This window comes from Castor canadensis, chromosome 10 (assembly GCF_047511655.1).
Source record: "Castor canadensis chromosome 10, mCasCan1.hap1v2, whole genome shotgun sequence".
NCBI lineage: Eukaryota > Metazoa > Chordata > Mammalia > Rodentia > Castoridae > Castor > Castor canadensis.
This window is the reverse complement of record NC_133395.1, coordinates 97105269-97131786: the sequence shown is the minus strand read 5'-3', so window position 1 is coordinate 97131786 and position 26518 is coordinate 97105269.

The window sequence follows — 26518 nt, the reverse complement described above, 5'->3', positions numbered from 1 at the left end:
ATCCATGTGCATTATGGAAGAGGGAGTTGACTAGATTCTGTACTAGAGATGGTCCCCATGATGGAAGGTGTTGAATGAACTCTAACACATTTTTCACATTACTCAGTAAGGCAATGTACAGATATTTGCAATACAATAAATTAACTACTACAGGCTGGGCATTGGGAGTTTCATGATTGTGTGGGAATCAGTCATGTTTAAATAATGTTGGAAGTGATATCCATCTCCTGCCTTATATTGTTGTTATGAAACTTCTTCTGCAGCAGTAGTGGGTTTTTACACTACTGTCATATGTTGTGTGTTTAATGACACAAGAAGAAAACATGAATTTGAGGCATAGAGAATTGGTTTTTCAGTCTGGTCAATAGTTTTATTTTCAGAGAAGTACCAGGAAGATGTCCATGGAAGGGCTGAGCAGGACAATGAACGTCATAATCACTATTCCCTAGGGATTCTTGAAAATCAGAGATTCTCTCAATGAATTTTCACCTTTTTTGTCCCCAAAGAAGATCTGACCCATGAAAAATGTACTGCTCTCTTAAATTTGGCCAATTTCACCTTCAGTTACTGCTATAAAGGTTGGAGTTTAATGAAGGAATATTTGGCATGATTTGTTCTCATTTAAATGTACATTAAGTGCAATATGGTAGTTTTGCAAATAATACACATTTATTACCAAAAGTTTGGGAGGAGTTTGATTTTCTGCAGATTTGACCAGCAATAGAAATTTCTTCTTCTCACATACTTCCATAAAATATAAAACAGAGAAATTACATCAGAAGTCTGAGTGACAGAAGAAGCACTGATCCTCCTGGAAATTACATCTGATTTACTTTTGATTTGATTTGTGGATGTCATAAAGGAAAAGAACTAATTGCCATTAGTAAATAATGTTCTTTGGCATGGAAGACTTTGACAAACATTCTTAGTGAGAATTGAATATCACACAGTTATATTTTAAGAGTGAAGGAGAGGTATATAGATTTCAGGAGTAAGCAGAATGTGGTACAAGAGTTGAGATGGATGCTCAGTTGTTGATCTGAAGGTAGAAGAAGTTACCATAAGTAAGAGATGTAAGAAATGCTGACAATGATTCAAGGGATGAAGTCAATTAACTCATTCATAAAGAGAGAGCCAGTTCTTAAAGCCCATGTACAACTGGCCAATAAATACACTAAGAAATGTTCAATGTCCTTAGCAATAAAAGAAAATACTAATGAAAACCACATGTGGATTCCATCTTACTTCAGTAACAATGCGTATCTCAAGAAAATAATGGAAATACAAATTTGGGCAATGTCTCATAGCAAAAGAATCCCTTTGACAGGAATAAAATTTAGTGCAGTCACTAAGGAAAACAGTGTGAAGTGTTCCTCAAAACAAAAAAGAAAAAGAAGAAGACAATGACAGCAAACAAAAAAGTACCTTAAACCTGTGTTTATCACAATTTGGCATGTTCCTGAAGGAATGTAAGTCAATCATAAGAGAGATTGTCACACATCCATGTTTATTACTGCAATGTTCATGATACCAAATTAATGAATTCTTATTTTCCATTTCACACATGCATGGATGAAAATATTATGTATATAACATTATTTCATTTGGGAGATAATGAATGGAACTGGTGATCATAAGGCTTAGTAAAATAAGCCCGTTTTAGAAAGAAATGCACAAGTTTACTGCCATATGTGGACACTAGATATAGTGAAAACTGGACACAGACATAAAGGACTATTGGGAAGCAACTGGAAAGAGGAGCTGAAAAGAGATGGTGAAATGGAGAGCATATAAATGAAGACCATGGTAGGCTTGGACAAAAAGTCAAAAGGAATCCCATTTGAATGATATAGAAATCTTTTTCAATAACAAATTGGAGTATTAAGTATGAAAAAGACAATAAACCATATAAGATGTTCAGCTACAAGTCTTCTGAACAGAATTAAATGTGTTGAAAATTGAAAGCTAGAAAGTGAAGATTAAGTACAGATATTAAAGCAAAGGAAAAAAATTCTAATAAAATCACAACAACACATGCACAAACCGTGGGACACAATCAAAGACCTAACTGAGAAATCTTGGGTATATAAGAAGGAGAAGAGGTACCATCTAAAGGAAGTAATGATATATTTAATAAAATGAGAGCAGGAAACTTTCCCAATCTTGTGATATAGAAGGGCATCCAAACAAAGGAGGCTTTTAGACCACTAAAAAGGCAAGAACAGAAAAATGAAACACTCCAAGACATACTATAGTTAAAAGACAAAATATACAGAACAAAAAGTATTTTGAAAATTCTAAGACAAGTAAACCCACTTGAATTAGAGCAGATTTCACAAAAGAAACTCCAAAATAAAGGAGAGCAAGCAACATCCACCTAGATTAATGTGTCTAGCAGGGTTATCCCTCATAAAGGTAAAATGAAAACTTACCAAGGTAAATAAAACTAAAAAATTTCATGAAAATAAATGAACAATCTAGAAGATACTTAATGGAATGATAAAAATGGACAATTAAGGAAAGTACAATAAACAAAAATCCCCTTATCAGAGTAAAGTAGCAAATGAGGACAAGTAAAGAAGCAAGTATCATAAATGAGAAAAAGGTGGTAAAAACAACATACCTCTTTAAGATAACAATGAATACTCAAGGTCTAAATTCTCCAATGAAAAGACTGTGAAGAACAGGTTGGATTAAGATGCTCAACCAAATCATCTGCTGCTTACAACAAATGAATCCCCTGACAAAAACAAACATTTGTTTAGTTTTTGAAAGGATGGGAAAGGAGCTTCCAATCAGGTATGCAAAGCTATACTTAAACCTGATAAAACAGACATCAAAACAGGATTAGTGAAAAGAGTGATCATCATCATCACATTGATGATGATCAAAGGTCATCAAGATGAGATAACAATTGAAAACACCACAAGCAAGGCACATTGAATTTTATTAAACAAATACTACTTAGAATTATAAGCACAGGTAGAGCTTAAAGCAATGACACAATGACAGGGAAATGTTCAAGACCTGAATCTAAGCAATTGAACATCCAGACAAAAAAATGTAAAAAAAAAAGAAAAACAACAAACTTCAGAACAAATTGATACTATAGTTCTGAAACTTTTTGCAGACTTCTTCAGAATATTTTATCCACCAGTGACACAATATTTATTGTTGTCATGATTCCATAGAACATTCTCAGAATAGATAACATTTTTAATACATAAAGCAATTCTTAAACTAATATAAGGAAATATAAATATCCCCTTTATTCTATCTGATAATAATAAGGCAAAAGTAGAAATCAATAGGAAATGGAGCTACAGTAAAAATTCAAAACCTTGGATATTGACCTATATGTTGTTGAATGACCAGCACATCATCAAAGAAAGTGGAAGGAGACACCAAAAATTTCCATAATCTAAGGAAAATGAAACACAACTTATAATAATCTTTTGGATACAGCAAGGACAGTTCTAAGAGGAAAGTGTAGGTATGACCACTAACATGAAAAAAAAAGCCTTGAGATGTATAATAAATACAAATACTCAAATGATTGTCTTCATTCAATTAGAAAAACAAGGGTAGGCCAAATATCACATTAGTAGGTAAAAAAATGGAATGAAAAGTAGGACAGAAACAGATGAAATGCAAAAAAATACAACAAAGAATGACTGCAACAAACACTTGGTTCTTTGAAAAAAGATAAAATCAATAAACTGCTAAATATCCAGGGTGAGGAAGATGCAAAGTTACAAGATTAGAGGTAAAGGACACATCAAAAATATACCAGTGAAATACAGGCTATTATTATGGAATTTTTTTATGTATTTATTTTTTAATTTAATTCTTCATTTTTAATTTTATTCATATATTCATACAATTGGTCATTTCTCCCCCCTTCACCCTACCTCTTTTCTTAACCTCCCACACCCTACCTTAACTCCCCTAACCCCTCAATACCTGGCACAAACTATTTTGCCCTTATCTCTAATTTTGTTCAAGAGAGAGTATAAGCAGTAATAGGAAGGACCTAGGGGTTTTGCTAGTTGAGATAAAGATAGCTATATAGGGAGTTGACTCACATTGCTTTTCTGTACATGTGTGTTACCTTCTAAGTTAATTCTTCTTGAACTACCCTTTTCTCTAATTCCTGGTCCCCTTCTCCTATTGGCTCAGTCGCTTTAAAATATCTGCGTTAGTTTCTCTACGTTGAGGGCAACAAATGCTGTCTACATTTCTGGTGTCTTGCCAGTCCTCATACATCCCTCATGTGCTCTCACTTCATAATGTGATCAAAGTTGATTGCCCTTGTTATGTTTGCCCTTGATGTAATGTCCGCCTCTGAGGGAGAACATACAATTTTTGGTCTTTTGGGCCAGATAAACCTCACTCAGAATAATGTTCTTCAGTTCCATCCATTTACCTGCGATTGATAATATTTCATTTTTCTTCATGGCTGCATAAAATTCCATTGTGTATAAATAGCACATTTTCTTAATCTATTCATTAGTAGTGGGGCATCATGGCTGTTTTATGTAATTTGTTTTTAAAGTTATATTGTAGTAAGACATAATAGTAAAGACTAGATAAATTTCAGGATGTATTTAATGTACAACAATGGAATCTGGAGGATATATATCAGGTAAGCAGATTAATAATAAGCAATGAGTTTGAAGCTGTAATAAAAAGTCTCCAAAGATGTATCCAGGATGTGAGAGATTTGCTGCAGAATTTAAAGAAGATTTAACACATGGTATTGAAATAATTCCATCAAATAGAAAGGGAATGAAACTTACCAAATTCATTCTATTGTTGTGGCAATATAGTCAGAAGAGAAACCAAGCAACACTCAGAGGAGTGGAGAACTCAGATTTTAACTTTAAGATAGCGGGCTCAGATGTGTACCTGTGTCTGAGTCCTGAACAAATGAGTCACAAGATATTTAAAAGGCAGTGCAAGGCATTATGTTACAAGGAATGTGCTCTCCCATAAAGTAGGGCTAGTAGTGGGTTAGAGACCTAGGTTTAGATAAGAACAGAAGAGGAGTCCTGCTTTGGAAAGTTTATTTACAAGTGGAGACAAAGAAAGGCAGGAATGGGTGTTTATCTCTGCATGGTGCCTTTCATCTTGGTCCTGAACTTTTGTATGGCTCTAATGGGCAATTCCTCATGTTTTATAGCTCTGTTTGAGGTTACAGCTTTTAATTGACAGTTTACCATACTTTACAACCATGTTTTAAGACTATCTTCCTCTTCATTCCCCCCTTTTGATGATTTTTCCACTTGTGGACAAGCATTAACACTAGACTTTAGAAATCTTACAAGGTTTTTCTTGTCCCAAAGAACCTATATTGTGTTACCAAGAGCTGTAACTTTATCACCTCCATTTGAGAGCTGATGAAATTAGTTATGGCATTAAGAAGGCACATACCAAACATAAGTGCCGATAGAAGCATAAGGAGAGGGCCAGATAATGGAATCAGCCATATCTCTGACTATTTCTATCTATTTTACATAAAACAACATTCTGCTTGAGATAAGTCAAAGCCCTTCTTTTTGGCAGTGAGTAAATCCAACCCTTTCTGGTTTTGGAGGACCACTGATGCTAGAGAGTTCAGCTAGTCCTGCATGGTCACTATAGGCCTAACCACTTGTTATATGTCATTTGTTAGGTCCACAGATAATTGATTATAGTAGGTGGCTAATGAGGCAGTCCCTCCTATGCCTGTTCCTTTCCCAGTCATTATCCCCCATATGAGCCATTAAAGTTGTGGGGGGATCTGACTGTTAGGCAGGATGTTTATCTGGGGTGAGGAATGCTAATGTGCAAATGCCATTCCAGTTAGCTGGCAAGTACTGATAAGCAAGGGTCCCTCAGACAAGGAAGATTCCCAGGCTGGTGCACCATAGCCTGTTGATTGTACATCTAATGGCAGTAGCTGTACAGTTGAGATTTCAAGTTAAGGTTTCCTGTCCTAGAAGGAAGCCTTAACAGGGGGTCATGGTGGTGGCAGATCAATGTCTTTTACTAGCCCAGGTGCACCTAGGTAATCACCTCTGGGTGGCCTCCCTAGATCTGCAGCTCTCCCCTTAGTAAACTGATATGAGAGTGGGGTGGAAGGGCAGGGTGACACAAGGAGGTTTATTTCCTCCACTGTTTTATGACTTTAAGGGGTCCCTGTCACTCTGCTATCAAACCATCTGCCTTAGAGTACCTTTGTTTTTGTAACCTATCAGCTTTCTTTATAGTAAATCATCCCTCTCCTGGTGCATTCAGAGACTGATATGCTGTGCAAAAGTGACATATACTGATAAAATGTGAAGGCTTACCTCAGTTTTCCCTGGAAGGAAAGCAGTTTTACACAGGCCAAACAGTCATCCCAGTCTCCCAATTGGACAACCTCAAAATGTAGAAGAGTAAGAAGGCAATAACACATCAGAGACCTCATGCCTGAGACTGGGGTCTGGGCTACAGACTGACACCAGGGAGCAGTAAGGCTTCCTACTATGAAAAGATAACAGAAGACCAGCAGTAATCTCTGGCCTACATTCCAACCTTGGGGAGCAGTAACAGCCAGTCCTTGCGTAAACAGATTGCATAAGGATAATCAGCAGGATAAGGTGTGGGTGACAGAGAAGAGGATACATTTGTGTCCTGGTGAATGAATCTTCAGGCTTCTGCCATGCATTGACCAACCAGCTTCCAGGATGTGGCTGGGGCAGGGCTGGAGACCTCTCCAGTGATGGCATGCTGTTGTGACGTTCTCTGGAACCTTAATCTGAGGGGATTAGTTGAGTCACAGACCGCCTGTCAGATGCTGGGCTCTGCAGGGGTGGCTGTCCTTTTATCCAGCAGTGATGAGTCCAGGGAGTGACACCTGTAACTTCAACAGCCATAAGAGCTGCTAACATTACTAGATGGGGACACATCCAACTGGGTTGGAGTAGTTTCTTTTTAATCTTTTATGTATCATATCTTTTTTTTTAAGCTGAGTAGAATTACCTTGGCAAAAATATACTGTTAGTATATATGTTCAAGAAAACTTTTTATTATTTTTTAAAGTTAAAAACACCATCTTTAAGTATTAAAGGACATGTTTAGATCCAGTAAAAATAGTTTTTTTGTCTCTATTTTAGTAAAAGACCCTGTCTAAAAATATGAGTTTGTGTCTGGAAAAGCTTTAATGTCATATAGCACACGTGTGTAAGAACCATTTCTTTAATCCTCTTGGCCTTGGTTATCTTTGAGAGGTCTGGCACCAATGACTCCATTGGAACTTTGATGGCATTCCCCCCTTTGCCTCCAAATTGTTAGTCTCTGAACAGTCTCTTCTGAAGATGTCTTCCATTCAAGTACTAACCAGACCTGACCCTGCTTAGCTTCCAAGATCAGATGAGATTGGGCACATTCAGGGTGGTATGGCCATAGACTGAAAATCTTTCTTGATTGGCTACTTTTTCCTGGATTCTGTTTGTTTGGTTTTGGTCCCACGTTGGGAGGGAATAACGAGCAGACCAGGTGGGAGTTACTGCCAACTAGACCCTTTTGGCCAAATTTAATCAACAAAGAGGCTTAGAAGGAATGGCTCTTAGGCAGTGGTCTTTTAGACAAGGACAATAAAAAACAAAATCTAACAAAAGCAGATGTCTAAGTAGTTAGCTTTGTTGACACATAAGCACTTATTAGAGTCATTTTTATGGACTTGATTATAAATGTACCAGGAGGATCAGAACTGAAATGACAAAAACTTAAAAGAGCCATGGTTAAAATTTTTATGTACAATTTAGCAACTAACAGAGCAGTACATCAGTACCACTAACTTTTTGTTACCATGTTTATCTAAATTTTGTATTGTAGAAGGCTTGATATGCTTAAAAAATACAAATATATTTAATACACAGTAACCAGCAACAGCATCACAACTCTATATAGGTTAATACACATATTAATTAGTTGCTGCTCTTGAAGTAAAACTTTAGATTTTTATCAGTTGTAGGGGAAAAGAACAGTTTTAGCAAACCCAAATAGCCCAGTCACAAACTAGCCTAGGGTATAAACTGTATTAGAATCATCCAAGACAACAGTTATTTAACCATGAGGTCATCTAGAAAGTTTTACATAACTGTTAGAAAATAAGATGCATGGAATAGGCACAGAGACAGCTGAAACACTGGTACATGGTTTATTATTTAGGCAGGAGACCTATGAAGGGGGACCCTAGCAAGAGAGCAAAAGCCCATTGCCATACACAGGCTTGTGTTATACATAGGGGGCTAGTGGAAAAGTACCAGTAAAGTCACTGTCTGCCCAGCTGTCCCTGGCATATATTCAGGATGACAAAGGTGAGCCATCTGCAAGGGGGAGGGTCTAGTCCTAACATGGCTGTCCTCATTGTTAACTCCAATATAAACCAACTCTTAAATGAACATAACTCAGTTACGTTAGTAGTTAAAACCTTGACAAAATCACCAGAGAACACAGGTAAATATTTATGGAGACTAAGTGCGGAGTTAGGAAACATAGTGGCCAAGATTCACGGCTCAGATGTTGATAAGAAATCATATCCCAGATTGTTGACATTAACAGATGGCTCTTGACATATAGCAGGATCCCACCAACCTGCAGTCAATGAAGCCCCCCTAAAATAACAGGCGCAGTCTGGTCATCTAGGGAAAAATTCCCTCCACCTGCCATGTGGAAGGAATAGAACTAACACCTCCATTCTGTTATGTCTAATAAAAACTGGATATCCTGACTTCCAGTGTAGTGCTTCTTTTTTAGTTTTATTTATTTATTTATTTATCTATTTATTTATTTATTTACTTATTTTTACCCTATCTGGAGGGTGCACTTTGGCTTTACATAAGGAAATCTGTCCTAACCTTCATATCAGTGCAGCAGTGCTCCCTATGTCCAGCTGCCTGTTGTCTCTTTTTGTTTCAATAAACTCTTGTTATCTTGACAAATTTATGGATTAGCTTGCAGTATCAAAAATTTCTGAGTTATCTTGACAAAACAAAACCATTATAAGACAATTTTTTGTAAATGCTATCTAGACCAATATAATATTTTTAAGGTAGCCTTGTTGTTATAAGCTTAGAGAATTAAGTTTTAGTTTAACATCAATACATTAAATTTTGAAGTTATAAAACCTTTAATGTAACTGGATTTTAGTTAACTTTAACCAGTTATATACCATCTATAACTTGTATCATTTTATGACAATTTACTCTTTATCTTTGTGACAATTTATTTCGTATGCTCTGGGAGCTGGTCTTTATCCTCCTCTTTATCCAAAAGTATTCTTTTAACCCTGTATTTATTTTGAAAAAACTATATCCTTAATTTCTTTTATATATTTTGTTACTTGTTGAAAATAACTCATAAAGTACTTTAATTTAGAGACTTACATTTTCATGGAAAAAAAAGGAAAGAAAGTAACCCTGAAATTATTTTTTGTATAAAAACAATTTATAGAAAGCTCATTTGTTAATAGACCCATATATTATAAGAGAATTAAATCCCAGATTTTATTTATGACAGAATAAAACAGGCTAAGGTCATTTTAACTACCTAAATTCCAAGATTTTGTTGCAGACTGTGTAGCCCCCCCCTTTTTTTTTTCCTGGCTAAGCCAGAGTGTTAACCTCTGAATGTCTGCATCCTAGTGAGACCTCACTGAAATAAGTTTGAAAACCTGTTTTTTGTTGTTGTTGTTGTTTAAAGTAGCAGTACAACAGAGTAATAACTTTTACATTTACTCTATAATAAGAATTGTCCTTAAGATGTTTACATATTTAAATGTAAAATCCTAAACAGTTTATAACAAAGATCTTTAAAACCAATATCCTGGTTTTGTTACCTTGAGTATCATATTAACCTTATAGTAGCAATTAAAGGACCATTTTTAAGATGTTTACATATACACAAAAAAAAGTTTTATAAATTAAGCATGCCAGAAAAAAATGTCTACTTAAGCATGCATAAAATGAGCTGGAATAACAGTTTCCTTCCCCCGTCTTAGAGAAGTCCCTGACCTGTGGAACTCCTCTAGGAGGTTCCTGGGGATGGATTAAGCTCCCCTTCTGTGCAGTGGGACAGGACCTGACTGAAGACCTGTGAAACTCCTGTCGGAGTTTCCTGGGAGTGGATCAAGCTCCCCTTCCGTCCAGTGGGATGGGACCTGACTTAGGACTGATTTCCCGGGGGTCTTGCTTACTGAGTCCAGAGAAGACTGCCAGATGAGTTGGTCCATTTCTCCTTGTAGTACAAGCTGGGTCAAGACTGCTCAGAAAGTTGGGGCACTGGGGTGAAGGAGGACCTGGAATACCATCGGGTGGCATGCAATCTTGTTCAGTCCTGTGTCCCTCCCTATTCTGATGCAGCCCAGCCACCAGCTGGTGGCACAAGGGGCCAGTCGGTTGGAATCTCGCTGAGACCTCCATATGTTGCGGCAATATAGTCAGAGGAGAAACCAAGGGACACTCAGACGAGTGGAGAACTCAGATTTTAACTTTACATTAGTGGGCCCAGATGCTTACCTGTGTCTGAGCCCTGAACAAAGGAGTCACAGGATATTTAAAAGGCAGTGCAAAGCATCATGTTACAAGGAGTGTGCTCTCCCATAAAGTAGGGCTAGTAGTGGGTTAGAGACCTAAGGTTTAGATAAGAACAGTGGGAGAGTCTTGCTTTGGAAAGTTTATTTACAAGTGGAGACAAAGAAAGGCAGGAATGGGTGTTTATCTCTGCATGGTGCCTTTCATCTTGGTCCTGAACTTTTGCATGGCTCTTATGGGCAATTCCTCATGTTTTACAGCTCTGTTTGAGGTTACAGCTTTTAATTGACAGTTTACCATGCTTTACAACCCTGTTTTAAGGCTATCTTCCTCTTCACAATGAAACCAGCATTATCCCAATAGCAAAACCCAGCAAGGAGTCGACAAAGGAAAGAAATTCATTAAAAAGTTCACTTTATGAGCAAAGAAATGAAAATTCTTAATAAAATAATTGTAAGTGGAATTCTATAATACATAAACCATAATCAATTTTCCTTCATTATAAAGATGCAAAGATGGTTTCTGGTACAAGAAAAAGGTATTCAGAAGTTATTTGTCTAGAACTCACATAGAGAGAGTCAGGGAAAAGATGTGTCATTATTTTCTTCTCATCTGTGGAACACACTGCCAAAATTTATTGACCAAAACAACAAAATTTCTTAATTCAAACTTCTTGTGTATCAGTAATCCAAGGAAAGCCTGATTGTGTGCCTTCCAAAGCAAGCTACGGGTGGTAATGCAAATATGCACCTGAGTTGTGATCTTAGAAAAGGCTTTTGGGGAATTCAGGACTTTGATATGGTGTGTCTGTAACTATCTATTACCCATATCCTGACAGCTGTTCCCTCTTGGAAGGCCCTTCACAACTTTCCTTCTTGTAGAAATCCTTGATGAAGTTCCAATATGTGCCTTCATTCATTTTCCATTAGCAGTAATTTTTGGTAAGAAAATTATTTGATGTAGTCAGTGTTTACAGCTGGAATGGAAACCAAGCCTGAATGGCACAGTCCACCAACAAATGTAATTTAGGATCAAGAACCATAAGTGACATGGGACAAAATTGGTGACCTGCCCCAGCTCAGGACCCAGTGTTCTGCATGAGTCAATATTTAAGAAGGAGAGGTCTGAAGATTTCAGGATCAGGCACCAAACATTTGTGAAGATGGAGTTTGTCTAAAGAGAGGTCTCTGATCTGCAGAATCATAGGGTCATTTGATGATGTGATATGCCTAAAGCCCTGGATATGCAGAATAAGCTAGAATGTAGTGAGTGTTTCTAAGTACACAGGTTGAGGAGGGAAGAAAGCAAAGATTGAAAGCAATACCAGGGCATGATGATCACTGTCTGAGAGAGAGCTTATTCAAAAATGGAAGCAGATGGAAAGCACCTCAAGTTACTTCTGACTACAAAGGTCTCCCACCAATTCAATGTAGCTTTTGTGGTCTTGAGATCCCTGGTTGATCACTCATTCAACTCTGCATGTGTGGACAGAGTAGTGGAGTGTTACAACTCAAATTTAAACTATATGCAGAGAAACTCACCTAACCAGAAAAACTTCTACCACATCAGCAGGAAATGCAGTCTGATGAGAGGCAGAACATAGAGAAAGGTGGATTCTCTGAGGACTGGGAGTAATCATTCCAAACCAGTGCTTACTGTATTCATGATCCTGTGTGCCTTTCTGCCAGTGGACATGAGTCTTCATCTTTGTGTCCTTAGTAACAAGTTATTTGTCAAGTCTACACCACCTGATAATGTATGACTTCACAGACTCTGAAATAAAAGAATAGAGAAATTAGATCATTATTTATGAGTCAGAATCACATGCTGCTACTGAGTAGCAAATGTGTTCAAAAGCTTGCCTAGCAATAAGTCCTGATTTCAAACCCCAGTACTAACTAAAGATAGGGAGAGAGAGAGAGAGACAGAGAGAGAGAGAGAGAGAGAGAGAGAGAGAGAGAGAGAGAGAGAGAGAGAAAGTTCAAAAAAAAATAATCCATTGTGGAACTGGAGGAAAGTGAAGAATTGGATCTTCCTGGAAGTGGGGGGGGGAAGACAGCTTGAGATGGGGGGCAGGGGAGAGAAATTACCCAAACAATGTACATACATGTTAATAAGTGAATAATAAAAAATAAAATTCTAACAGGTATTGTACTACATATAAAATAAATTTTATATCTGTTCAGAAATAACAATAATCCATTCTTAAGAGTCCTGACAACAGCAAAACTCATTCCACTGCAAATTTAGTACCTTAGACACAGACACATGGGTCCTTGGTTTAGACACATCTGAGAATCCAGCAATAAAACCCACATTTAGGAAATGCATTTTCCAGTTCTACTATTCATTGCATTTATTATACCCTAAGATTGCTATTTTGGAAATCAAGGTTACCAGAGTACACAAGTTTAAACAGAGGGGGGCTAACAAAACTATAGTAGTTTAGGATTGGAAATGCAGAGATGCTCTTCAGAGTCTGTTTCTCCCCTATCAGACTTCCAACATATCCCATGGTAGAGTACCTTACACAAGGTAATAGAAACTCCTACACATGTCAATTTGCTGTGTTCTACAACTCGACTCAGTGGTCCAGGATTAACTCAGAAGGGATCAGAATGTGTAGGTAATCCTGAGCCGAGTTAACAATCAGTGTTTGAATACCATTCTTGGGATAGATAGATAGATGATAGAAAGATAGATAGATAGATAGATAGATAGATAGATAGATAGATAGATAGGTAGATAGATAGATAGATTGATACTAGATAGAGATAGAGATATCTGCAGGAATGTAAGTCAAGGTACATTAAAGTCACTTGCACACCAATGTTTATTGAAGCAGTTTTCATGATAGACAAGATATGGAAACAACTCAGAGTTCTTCAACTGATGAATGGAGATATATGAGAGATTTATTCAGCTGTAAGGATGAATAAAATCATGTGATTTAAAGGTAAATGGATGCAAATGCAGAATATCATGTTAAGTGAATTACAACAGTCTCAGAAAGACAAAGACCAGATAATCTATCATATGTGGGGACAAAATAAAAGTTCAAGCAACATTATGAAAAATATTTACACTAAAGGATAATCACTAACAGGAGAAGGATGGTAAAATAAGGAACATTAATATTGGTGATATATATATATATATATATATATGTGTGTGTGTGTGTGTGTATTTTGTTTTTATTTTATTTATTTTTATTATTTATTTACTTTTGTTCATTTATTCACATATGTATACATTATTTGTGTCATTTCTCCACTCTACCCCTTCCCCCACCCTTCCCCTCCTTCCCTCCTCAGTTTCAAGCAGGTCCCGTTCTGCCCTTGTAACTGATTTTGTTGAAGAAAAGACATGAGCATAATAAGAAAGACAAAGCGATTTTGCTAGTTGAGTTAAGGATAGCTATACAGAAAGATTCCTACTATTGCTCTCATGTACCCATGTGTTATGACCCATGTTGATTCACTCTAACTGGTCTTTACAATGGTTCCTGATTCCCTGCTAGTGATAACTTGTCATTTTAAATTTTCTGTATTAGTTCCTCTGGCATGGGGACATCAAACGCTTTCATGTTTTGGGTTTTCTACCTATTCCTATATCTCCCATATGTGCTCTCCCCTTTTCTTGTGATCCAAGTTCAACAACATTGCTGCATTTGCCCTAGATCTAAAGTCCACATATGAGGGAGAACATATGATTTTTGCTCTTCTGAGCCTAGCTGACTTTGCTCAGAATTATGTTCTCCAGTTCCATCCATTTACATGCAAATGATAAGATTTCATTTTTCTTCAGGACTGAGTAAAATTCCATTGTGTACAAGTACCACATTTTCTTGATGGATTCATCAGTAGTGGGGTATTTTGTTTGTTTCCATAATTTTGCTATTGTGAGTAGTGCTGCAATAAACATGGGTGTGCAAGTGCCTCTGGAGTAATCTGTGTTGCATTCTTTTGGTATATCCCCAGGAGTGGGATTGCGGATTCATATGGCAGGTATATGTTTAGATTGTTAAGAAGTCTCCAAATTTTTTTTCCAGAGTGATTCCACCAGCTTGCATTCCCACCAACATTGAATTAGTGTTCCTTTTATCCCACATCCTTGCAAGCACTTGTTGGTGATGTTTTGGATGATGGCTATTCTAACAAGTGTGAGGTGGAATCTTAGTGTGGTTTTGATTTGCATTTCCTTTATGGCCCGAGATGGCAAGCATTTTTCCATATGTTTTTTGGCCATTTGAATTTCTTCTTTTGAAAAAGTTCTGTTAGTTCAGTTGCCCATTTCTTAATTGTATCATTGATTTTAAGAGAGTTTACTTTCTTAAGTTCCCTGTATATTCTGGTTATCAGCCCCTTGTCTGAAATGGATGTTAAGAGTCAAATATGCATCTTTTTACAAAATGGGGATCAGTGGTTCAGTGGCTAGTTTAAAATCTAGGAATTTCCAGAAGAGGAACATGAATATAGAAAGAGAGTGTTTGGTAGTAGGTGTAGAATTCTCATCTGGGGAATGGGACATTGAATGTAGTGAACCTGTGTTTCCTCTGCAAGTGCTCACAATCCCATTTGTGAATAAAGATCTGCACAGACAGCATTTATATACTGTTTTCATCCTATACACAAACTAAAATTTTTATGTTGTTTTTGTTGTTTCTGCATAAAAAGAGCTAATTTATGATTGTAGACTGTACAATTTGTTGTTTTTAGCAAACTATGACCTGGAGAGCTTGCCTGGGGGCTATAGCAGGGGAGCAGAGTTACTCGTGTACCCTTGACTGAAGTATCTTCCTCCTCTGTCAGAGACCTAGCACACAGCTTTGGGCAGAACACACTTGGAGGTATATGAGGAATAGGACACCCACCTATCCCTTTAGACAAGGAAATCAACCTCAGACATCTACGGGGTGATAGATGCCACAGCCAGATTATCCTCACATCTTTAGCAAATGATGGCAACACACCACTGATGCATGCTTGAATCACTCACCATTCACAGTGACATCCCTCATTTGCACAGAAATTCACTTCCTTATTTATTACTTTTTTGTAGTCATAAAAGTCTTCACTTTTTATTCAATTTGTATTTGTTTTCTATCGTAGTGGAATATATTTTAGTTAACTTTATTCAAAAAAATGAGGATTGTGCTATGTTAGGGAATCTTTTAAATGTAATTTGGCTTGTATTACAACATATGTTAGCAATTTGGAGCCTCTTCTAGTGAAAACACAGGCCTAAAAATTCATCTTTTAAAATTGTTTTCTAGAGAATGAAACCATATCCACGTGCATGTTGGCATGTCATCAACCCTGAGCTATAACCAAAGCCTAATTATTTTTTTCCAACACTTGAGCCATAGCACCATCAGTCAATTATTTACTTTTAATAACATGTAATATTAAATATATATACTATAATCATTTAAAACATCTATTTAATGTGAAACAACAAAACTCAGGTAGTAGCATAGCCATTAATTCAAATATTAATCTTTTCATTTTCTTGAATGTATACACATTATTACCCCAGTTATCTTAATGTGTATACGTTTTGTAGTTTTCACTCACTACTGCACTGCAGAACACTGGGTCTAGTTGCTCTTCACTGTATTTTATTCATGCTATCCCACCCACTCTCCTGTTTCTTCTGCTTTCCCCAGTATCTAGTGACCACTGTTCCACTGTCTCCTCTATGAGATCATTTTTAGTAGTTTTGCTGTGACTGCAGGACAGGAACTCTCAACAATGTGAGAAACATGGAAGATATGAAAGAGAAAGTAGGCATCCTGTTTGGGAATGGTAGAACATGGGGGAGCATTGACTGAGTCCTCAGGGCTGGTGCAGAAGAATCATAGTTTTTCCCTTCAAATACTGATTATCCTGCTCATCTAATTTTCCAGCCTTGTGATAACTTGAACAGAACAAAGTAAGCTCAGATCATGTCTTCCTTAGGCTCCATGTGAGAGAAGGAGGTGCTACTGATGAGAAACATCATAGGTGTAAGGGAAAGACAGTAAGATAGCAGTATTGTGGAGCACTTTCCCCAGAAAAATCACCTGAATGAACCTTACTAGGCATAAAAATAGCAACACTATTACATCTGCAAGAAATTAATAAGATGAACCAAATAATTGCACTTATTTATCTACTATAATTACAATTTACTGCAGTTCAAAATTTAATTTTCTTCTCATAATATTGAAAATGCTTTCCATTTAGTTATGTAATGTGATAATTGGCAAATAAAATCAATGTATTTGTTAGGCATGGTGAAATAAATATATTTATATATTTAGTGAATATTCTGTGCCTATTCTACCTCATAAATATTTGTGATTGTTTTTATAACATCTAGTATAAATTCTGTGAGCAATTCTGAAATGTATAATACAAGATTTACAACTCTGGCATCTATACTGTGCATGTGCTCACTGACTATGCCTCTGTCAAGATGAAACACTGCCCACTTCCACTGCCATTTCCTTTTCCTCCTTCACCCCAGGGTCTGGAAATTACTATTCTACTCTATATTGCTAAGATTTTGACATTTTACATTTCGCATATATGTAAGGCCATGCTGGATTTCTGCCTTGATTATTGCACTCAGCCAAATATCCTCAGGTTCATCCACCTTGTCATCGTGAAAACATTTCTTTACATTCAAAACAGATTAATAACAATTTTGGGATGCACCATATTTCTTCATCCATTTCCTTTTCTTTGAACATGTAGCTGAATTTGCTATGTTGTATCCTGTGAATAATCTAGTGATTAAAATGGAACTGTAGATAAGCATTTGACACTTTGATTTCCTTCCTGTGCACCTAGTACTGTGCACATTAGAGGACTGATGGAGTTTGAGTGAATCTAGGTTTTGTTTGTTGAGGAAACACCACAGATTTTTCACAAGACAGTTGTTATTAACAAACAGTGTTACTGTGCTGCTTTTCCTCTGCTTTCACACCAACAATTGTAGTCTCTCATATTGTATAATAACCCTTCAGGGAATATCTCATTGTGATTTTAATTTGCATTTCCCTGATGATTAAAGAATATGAGGGTTGTTTATGGATATTTTAATAATATGAATTTGGTTGTTTAAGAGATGTGTATTTAATATTATTCCCCACATATTAATGTGTTAATTATTTCCTTGCAATTAAATTTTTTGTGTACTTTATACATTTTGACAGATGCTCCAAATGAGGAATTTGCTTTGCAAATATTTTCTTACAGTCTGTAGGTTGCCTTCACATTTTAATCCCTCCCTTTGTTATGATGAACATAGGTAATGGGAGTCAATCTCACTGTTCTGCTTCTGACATTAGTTCTTGTGCTTTTGGTGTCTGACAACTAAGTTGTTACCAGTGGTGAAGACTGAGGATTCTCAGAAACAGAGGGAGAAAAGACACCTTAATACAAAGTCCCCAGAGTCTTGTCACTGGCAGGGAAATTATTCAGAGGAGACACACAATAAGAAATGGAGAAATTTATCACAGAGGAGAATTCACCATAGAGGGAATTTTGTTTTTCATTAGCATGAATTAGTTGAACAAAATTGCTTAAAGTCAGACTTCCTAAGATGCTCAGTGTCATTCATCTTTAGTCATGCCCAGTGAGAAGACAAAGAAGTGCATAATACATGGATCAACTTCATTAACTTCTAGAAACAGAAATCTAACAGAAGAGCTTGGGAAGCTCATTATCAGGAATTGCCTGGGGATGTGGCAAGGAAGGGACACAGGAGGAAATAAGGACAGAAGAACATGGGGAAACTTTCAAAGTGGTGAATGTGCTCACTGTGCTCCTTGTGGGAAGGCTGCCTAGCTGAGTAATCACATCACTTATTATGACATGCTGAAACTACAGTGAGAATTATCTTATGTGAGTCCTCATGAAGGCTGTGATGTCAAACCATATAAATGGCTTGAGAAAGTGAGATAATCCCTGCTCTGTCCTTCCTCCATGTGACAGCAAAGCAGTTGTCTTCTTAACCATGCAAGGAGGCATCATTGAGATATCACTTTGATAGACAAACACCAGCTTTTCCAGATTAGTCATCAGGAGAACCTTGATCTAGGACTTCCCAGACACCAGCACTGTGACAATAAATGTCTATGATTTTAAAATCATGAATGGTGTTGTATTTTCTTACAGAAAGGCAAACTGAGCAACATATATATTGTAGTAGGGTGGGGATGCTGCTTTTAACAACACCTGAAGATGTGTGCTCAGCATAAGAGCTGAGAATTCGAAAGAGGTTCAAGGGTTTGGAATCAGCTATGATTGAAGCAAGTATTGTCATGAATGGACCACTCCAAGTAGGAATTTAGAGAAAACGTCCATCATCTCAGATAGTTGAGCTTCTCTGAATAAGGAGATTATGTTGAGATAATTCTGTCCTTGCGTGTGTTCCTCGACTGGGCATACACAAACAGGCATCATAGCCTACTGCCCACCTAGGCTACAGTGTAGCCTGTTGTTCCTATGCTAATGACCTGAAGAACATGTTAATTATATCAATACTACAGGACAGAGGAATACAATGGTAAACTTAAATCAAAATATCTTATTTTAGAGGTACAGTAAAAATAAAAAGCAAAAGGTGTTGTGGACTTGTGGCTCACACAAGTAAATAACGCTGGCTTCAAATGCCAGTGTTATCATATTAATGATAATAATAATAAGGATAATAATAGTAATAACATAAGTAAAAGGTAAAATATTTCACAGATATGTATCAGTTAACTTTTGTGCTTTTAACAGAATCCTTGAGACCTGGCAACAATACAACTAAAAAACATGTATTCTGTTCATATTTCTGTAGATTCACAGGATGACACAGTTATCTGACTGATGCTGGCATCTCAGTTTGAACCAAAAGGATGACACAGTGACAGGATGTAGACAGCCAATAGGGTTCAGGCTTAATTTTGCATTAACTCACTCTAAGTTACTAACTCTCATAACTCTCATTCCACAAGAACAACTTCAATACCCTCCTTGGCCAGCACTCAAAACTGGAAGAATTCCCTATAACTCCATTTTATAAAATGCCCTAAATCCACACAAGAACACTGAAGACATGTCTCCAGCATGTGTATCCAGGAGGACAATCCACAGCAAATCATGGCAGGAACATAATATGAATGAAGCCTCCAGGAATGGAATAGGTCTGGTAGTCAGTGAGTGAGGATGGATGGAAGACAGGAGATCTCTGTGTCCACAGTGGGCTTTAGGAGCACTGTGCAGTAAGTGAAATAACTTTATAAAATACATTTTTCTTCTTCAACAATGAATTGACTTCAATGTATTCCTTTAATTTATCAACTAAAACATACCCAAATACTCACATGAGCTTAAGCACAGATCACAACCTCACATATCATTGTCTCCACCTCTACCCTTCAGTAATGGAAGGCTTCATTTGCAACAGCATACAAGGAGCTGTTGTCTCCTGGGCAGCCATTCCTTCAGGATGCATTGAGACCATCTGGGGCTTTAACTGATTGAACATTGTTCTTTCAGAAATAAATGATGAGTGTATGATTGGTGTGTTTCTGTTTCTTCATATAATTTATTGAAGTACATGTGCCATGAATATTTCTGTCTACTAAATAAAACCTGTCAGTATCAGAGGCCACACTGGTAAGCAGTGAGATGAGAAGAAACTCTTGAGGTCTGCATGAGGATCTGTTAACATAACTCCAAATTTTGATGGAGGTCATTCATTTATGTCTGTACTGCAGTTTCATTTTTTTAAAATTTCCACAGCTCTTTAAATTATTCCCTTCCGACAACTCCTCATTAATCAGTTCCTCAGGAACATCCTCTTGGGGCTTCTTCATGTCATTATTACTCACAAAGCACGTGGACATGGTGGACAGCTCAGCCACAGAGGATTAAATCAAGTTCACAGATTATGATGCCCTCTAAATAGGATCAAGAGGTGCTATATGGTACATACATGAATATGCACCATGAGCATCTATTACCACTATCTATATTATGTCTGCTGCACAACTGTGTATGTCATTTTATAGACCTGGCAGTGCATTATGTTTATTTACCACAGTATCACCACAGACTTCCAGCCAGAGGTAACATTAAATCTATAATATCACTAAGACATAGACTTCTCTCAGCTCAGTTATGGGACCACTGCCATAGATGTAGGCATCAGCTTTAATGTAATACCTAAGTGATCTCATCAGGATGTTGACAGAACCATCAGTGATAAAAGGGAATTCTGATAAGGTCTCAGATGGAAATAGTAAGGGTATATTCGAAAATGCTGGACAGGACACACTTCTAATAAAATGGCAAAGAACTTGGCTGATGTGTGCTCAGACCCCACTTTGCTGTGGATGTTAGAATTTAGAAGCAATAGGTGAAGATGAAAGCACAAATGAATATCTAAGCAGCATTTAGGTTTTAGCATTCATTCCCTTGATGCTTAAAATGTGAAAAGAGCCAGGCGTCAGTGGCTCACTCCTGTAACCTGAGCAACTTCAGAGGCAGAGATCAGGAGGACAGCTGTTGAACTCAGCCAAGGGAAACACTTCACAAGATCTTATCTCGAAAAAACCCATCATAAAAAAGGCTGGAGGAGCAGCTCAAGGTGTATGACCTGAGTTCAAGCACCAAAAATCACAAAAAAATTAAAATTAAAAATAAGATAATATGTAAAAAGAGAGGAAAACAGTAAAATGGAAAATAAAACCAAAGTGAAGAAAAGTAAAGATTTGGAAAACACTAAGTTTGGACATTGTGTGAAAAAGGAGTGAAGAGTTGTTTAAAGGGAGAAGCAGATTTTTGTGACAGGAGAAACTAGTTGTTGTTTAGCAGAATTACTGATGCTATGGAGAAACTACCTCTCCTTTCACAGATTCTGCATGCAGGAACATTGAATCAGGCCATTGTCATGGAGGCTCAGGGACCTGGGGTAACCTCAGGACTCTCTTGGTAGGAACATCTCAAATTTCTGCACATTGCAGTGCTGCCATCCTCAGACTCCACAGGTGGGACTCTAGTGTGACTAGGTGTAAGGGGACATCATTGATTTCTCATGTAGAGAGTTTACAGGACCTCTGTGTAGCACTGAGTTTCAATGCGATTTTCAAGCCCACCAACAGGCTCAAAACAAGGTTGGTTCTCAGGACCTATTTATTATGGGGGCCCAGAAAAAGAGCAGGAGCACTGAGGCCCTGGATAGACAGTCCTGCTGAGGTTCTGCCTTTTTTTATCCTTCTTACTCCTGTATTTCCTTCACTTTATGTAGTAATATATGTTCTATTACCTCATTCATGAAATTCTTCAAATGAGTTACAGACAATATAGGATTCAATAATCCTATTGACATATAAAATTTCTGGATGAGGTCAAGGCTTGGACCCTGGACTAAGAAACAACGGAGTTTGCAGAGCCTCTCCATAGTAAGAGCTTGCAAAACCTCTCATACAATATTTCACCCAGCACTTGGTGTCTTGACCTTTGTTTCCGTTTCTCCTTAAAGAAAACAACGTGCTGTATCCACATACAAGCCCCTGATGCAAAACTACATAAAGTACCAGAACTGTTAGGAGACTCCCTGATGCCAGATTAATCAATAACTTACATAAGGTGTCCTGTGTACCTTCACGGTCTCCAGAACAAATATGTTGTAAATAAGCTTCTATAGCCTTAGGAAAATTAGCCCACCAGACCTCAATCCTTTTACCTTAGATCTAAGAATTGTGGAAGCTTGATTTTTACCTCAGTCATTTCTTTGTTCTGATCTTTAAAATAAAAGCTCTTGCTCTGGTAGACCCTCAGGTTTTCCACCCAGAACGTGTATTCATCCTTTCCCAGGTTTCTGTTTTATGTCTACGTGTGTCTATGTTTGTGTTTTTTTTTTCTCATTCCCTGTTGCACTTAGACAGGTTTACACAGCATATTCACGCAGGTCACCGACATATACATACCCATCCACCTCCAAAATCAGATGCTAAATTTCATATTTGCCATATATATCTTTTCACAAATGTGTACAACCACCTATGCAATAGAAGTTAGATAATTTCCATAGTCCCCAAAGGAACAGAACACTCTCATTCTTTTTTTTTCAGTGCTGTTGACAAAACACATCATGCATGCCAGGACGTGTCTATACCACTTGATCCAGTCCCAGACCTTTTGTTAGTATGTTATGTTTGAAATATGGTCTCATTAATTATTCCCTGGAGGTGGTCTCCAACTTCTGATCCTTCTACCTCCACATCCTGAGTAGCTAGAATTATAGACTTGAACTGCCACACCTGGTTTAACTATCACTTTTTTATTTTTCTTTCTTTTTTACCCACACCAAGTCATTCTGAACCTAAATCCATTTCCTATCTTTCTGGATTTCACAATTCAGAATTTATCATCATAAGTGGAATCAAACAATGATCAAGATTTTGTAACTAGATTATGTACTTAGAAAATAATCCAGTAACAGAAATGTTGTGACAACATATATGCATTCAATAAAATTGTAGTTATTAGCTAGAGTTCATTAGAATAATCAAAATTATAACACTCCCCTGATGCTGCTGAGAACGTGAAGTGACAAAGTCACTCTGGGAAAGAGTTTTACTCTCTCTTAAAATATTAAAATGAAATTATTTTATGAACCATAATTTCATCTTTATGCGTATACCTAAGAAAATTGAAACTGCATATGACACAAAATCTTGAAGAGTGGAAATCTTAATAGAATTCTAAAAGATCTTCAATTCATGAAGGTCAAATGTACTGCACGATAACCACAGAATGGATTATGCATAGCCCATGAAAAGAACTGATCTTAGCATCCACATTATAATACAGGTGATTATTGTAAATATCATAAAAATGATACAAATATTTGATTATCTTGATATGAAGTGTCTACAGAAGTGACATCCACACCCAGAGAAAATAGAAAATTTGCTCCCAGGTCCTGTGTGAAGAGGGGTTGAATGGTAATAGGCATAAGTTTTCCTCAGGGAAGGTGAACACAATGGGTTCAGTAATGGAAAGATTACAAACTTATGAAAATACAAAATCCTGTTCTATCTCACACCTAAAGTGTGGGTTTCTTTTAAGTGAACTAAATTTCACACACAATGCTCTCATAATGTGAAAGACAAATAAACTCTAATTGGCAACAAAATAAAGACATAAAAGACAATGTCAGGATACTAATGAACCCAGTCCAGAGCTCAGTGTTAAGCTACAGCAATCAGCTGATCATGAAAACTTGTCTACCTGTGTAAACAGGACAAAATAAAGAGAAAGAAATTGTTTTTCAGCATGGACTATAAGATGGCAGATTCTTAGCAGACTTAGGATGACAGAGCTCACACCAACCTGAAACAACCTTAATTTGTGGCAGCAAGGGTAATTGTCTGGTAGTTTGCTAAATGAGACATTACCTATATGCAGACATATGACATTTGCAACGACCAAGCTCTAAATAAACATTGTGGCATGCAAAAGCCATTGCATATATGTAGCCACTACCAGGAACATGCTTGGCTGTTTTGGGGTCATCTTTGCATCTTGCTCTGGGCCAAAATAGCCTTTAGTCCAGGACAGCCACCCTTAGTTTGGATAACAAAGAAGAGCAAAACAAACCAAAAACATCAGGAACAGTGAAAGAGAGATAGGAAAATGGGGAAACAGAAATGCTATAATTAGGAAACTGACTGTGGATATAGGTTCAATTCACCCTGTAACAAGGGGAGGCAAGCAAACCCTGCATCACAATGACTTCTAGGTGGCTTTGGTGACAGAGTAACAGAACTAGCAGTGAGACAAGCTCTCCTTTCCCCCATTCTTAAGTCAAGTGTGGGATTTAGTTTGACAATGAGTTCTTCTTGATGGTTGGCTAATTACTGACATCTATTCTGACAGACAGCCTACTATTTAAGACTGCAATACAGTATAAATTCTTTTTTTATTATTCATTTATTCACATGTGTATACAATGTTTGGGTCATTTTTCCCTCCGGTCTCCTCTCTCCCTCCTCCCTCCTTCCCCCCTCCCTTCCAGGCAGAACATATTATGTTCTTTTCTCCAGTTCTGTTGAAGAGTAGAAATAAGCAATAATAAGAAAGACATAGCATCTTTGCTAGTTGGGATAAGGAGAGCTATGCAGAGAGATTCCTAGCATTGCTTTCATGTACAAATATGTTACATCCCAAGTTGATTCATCTCTAACTGATATTTACACTGGTTCCTGATCCCCTTCTCTTGTTGACCTCTGTCACTTTAAAGTTTCCATATTAATTCTTCTGGAGTGGGGACGTCAAATGCTTTCATGATTTGGGTTTTCTATCTAACCCCGTCACTCCTGTATATGTTCTCCCCTTGTAATATAACCCAAGTCCTACAGCATTGCTATACTGACAATTGATCTAAAGACCGACTGCATATGAGGGAGAAGATACAATTTTTGTTCTTCTGAGTCTGGCTGACCTCGCTCAGAATGATGTTCTCCAGTTCCATCCACTTACTTGCAAATGATAAGATTTCAATTTTCCTCATGGCTGAGTAAAATTCCATTGTGTATAAATACCACATTTTCTTGATCCATTCATCAGTAGTGGGGCATCTTGGCTGTTTCCATAACTTAGCTATCATGAATAGGGCTGCAATAAACATGGGTATGCAGATGCCTTTGGAGTAACCTGTATTGCAATCCTTTGGGTATATCTCCAGCAGTGGGATTGCTGGATAATATGGGCGATCTATGTTTAGGTTTTAAAGAAGCCTCCAAATTTTTTTCCAGAGTGGTGGTAGCAGCTTGCATTCCCACTAGCAGTGTGCAAGGTTTCCTTTTTCCCCACATCCTCGCCAACACATGTTATTGGTTGTGTTTTTGATGATGGCTATTCTAACAGGGGTGAGGTGGAATCTTAGTGTGGTTTTGATTTACATTTCATTTTGGATAGAAATAGTGAACATTTTTTCTTGTTTGTCAGTCATTTGAATTTCTTCTTTTGAGAAAGTTCTATTTAGTTCAGTTGCCCATTTCTTTACTGGTTCATTGATTATGGGGGAGTTTAGTTTTTTGAGTACCCTTGTACTCTGGTTATCAGTACTTGGTCTGATTTACAGCTGGCAAATATTTTCTCCCACTCTGTGTGTGGTCACTTCAGTTTAGAGACCATTTCTTTTGTTGTTCAGAAGCTTTTTAATTTCATGTAATCCCATATGTCCATCCTTTCTCTTAATTGCTGGGCTGCTGGGGTTCTATTGAGGAAGTCCTTGCCTATACCTATTAGTTCCAGAGTGTTTCCTGCTCCTTTCTCTACAAACTTCAAAGTTTCAATTCAGATATTAAGTCCTTAATCCATTTTGAGTTGATACTAGACAGAGTGATAAACATGGATCTAGTTTTAGTTTCCTGCAGATAGATAACCACTTTTCCCAGCAGCTTTTGTTGAAGAGACTGTCTTTTCTCTATCATATATTTTTGCCTTTTGTCAAAAATAAGGTGGTTGTAGTCCTCTCTTCTGTTCCACTAGTCTACATGTCTGCTTTTGTGCCAGTACCATGCTGTTTTTATTGCTATTGTTTTGTAATATAATTTGAAGTAGGGTATTCTGATACTGCCAGCATTGCACTTTTTGCTGAGTATTGCCTGGGCTATTAGCGGTCTCTTGTGTTCCAAATGAACTTTAGGTTAGATTTTTCAATCGCTGTGATGAAAGTCATTGGTTTTTAATGGGAACTGCATTAAAGATTGCTTTTGGTAGTATAGCCATTTTTGCAATGTTGATTCTACAAATCCATGAGAACAGGAGATCTTTCCATCTTTTGTAGTCTTCCTTGATCTCTTTCTACAGGAGTTTGTAGTTGTCCTTCTAAAGGTCATTCACATCCTTTGTTTAGTTTACTCCTAAGTATTTGATTTTTTGAGGCTATTATGTATGAAACTGTTT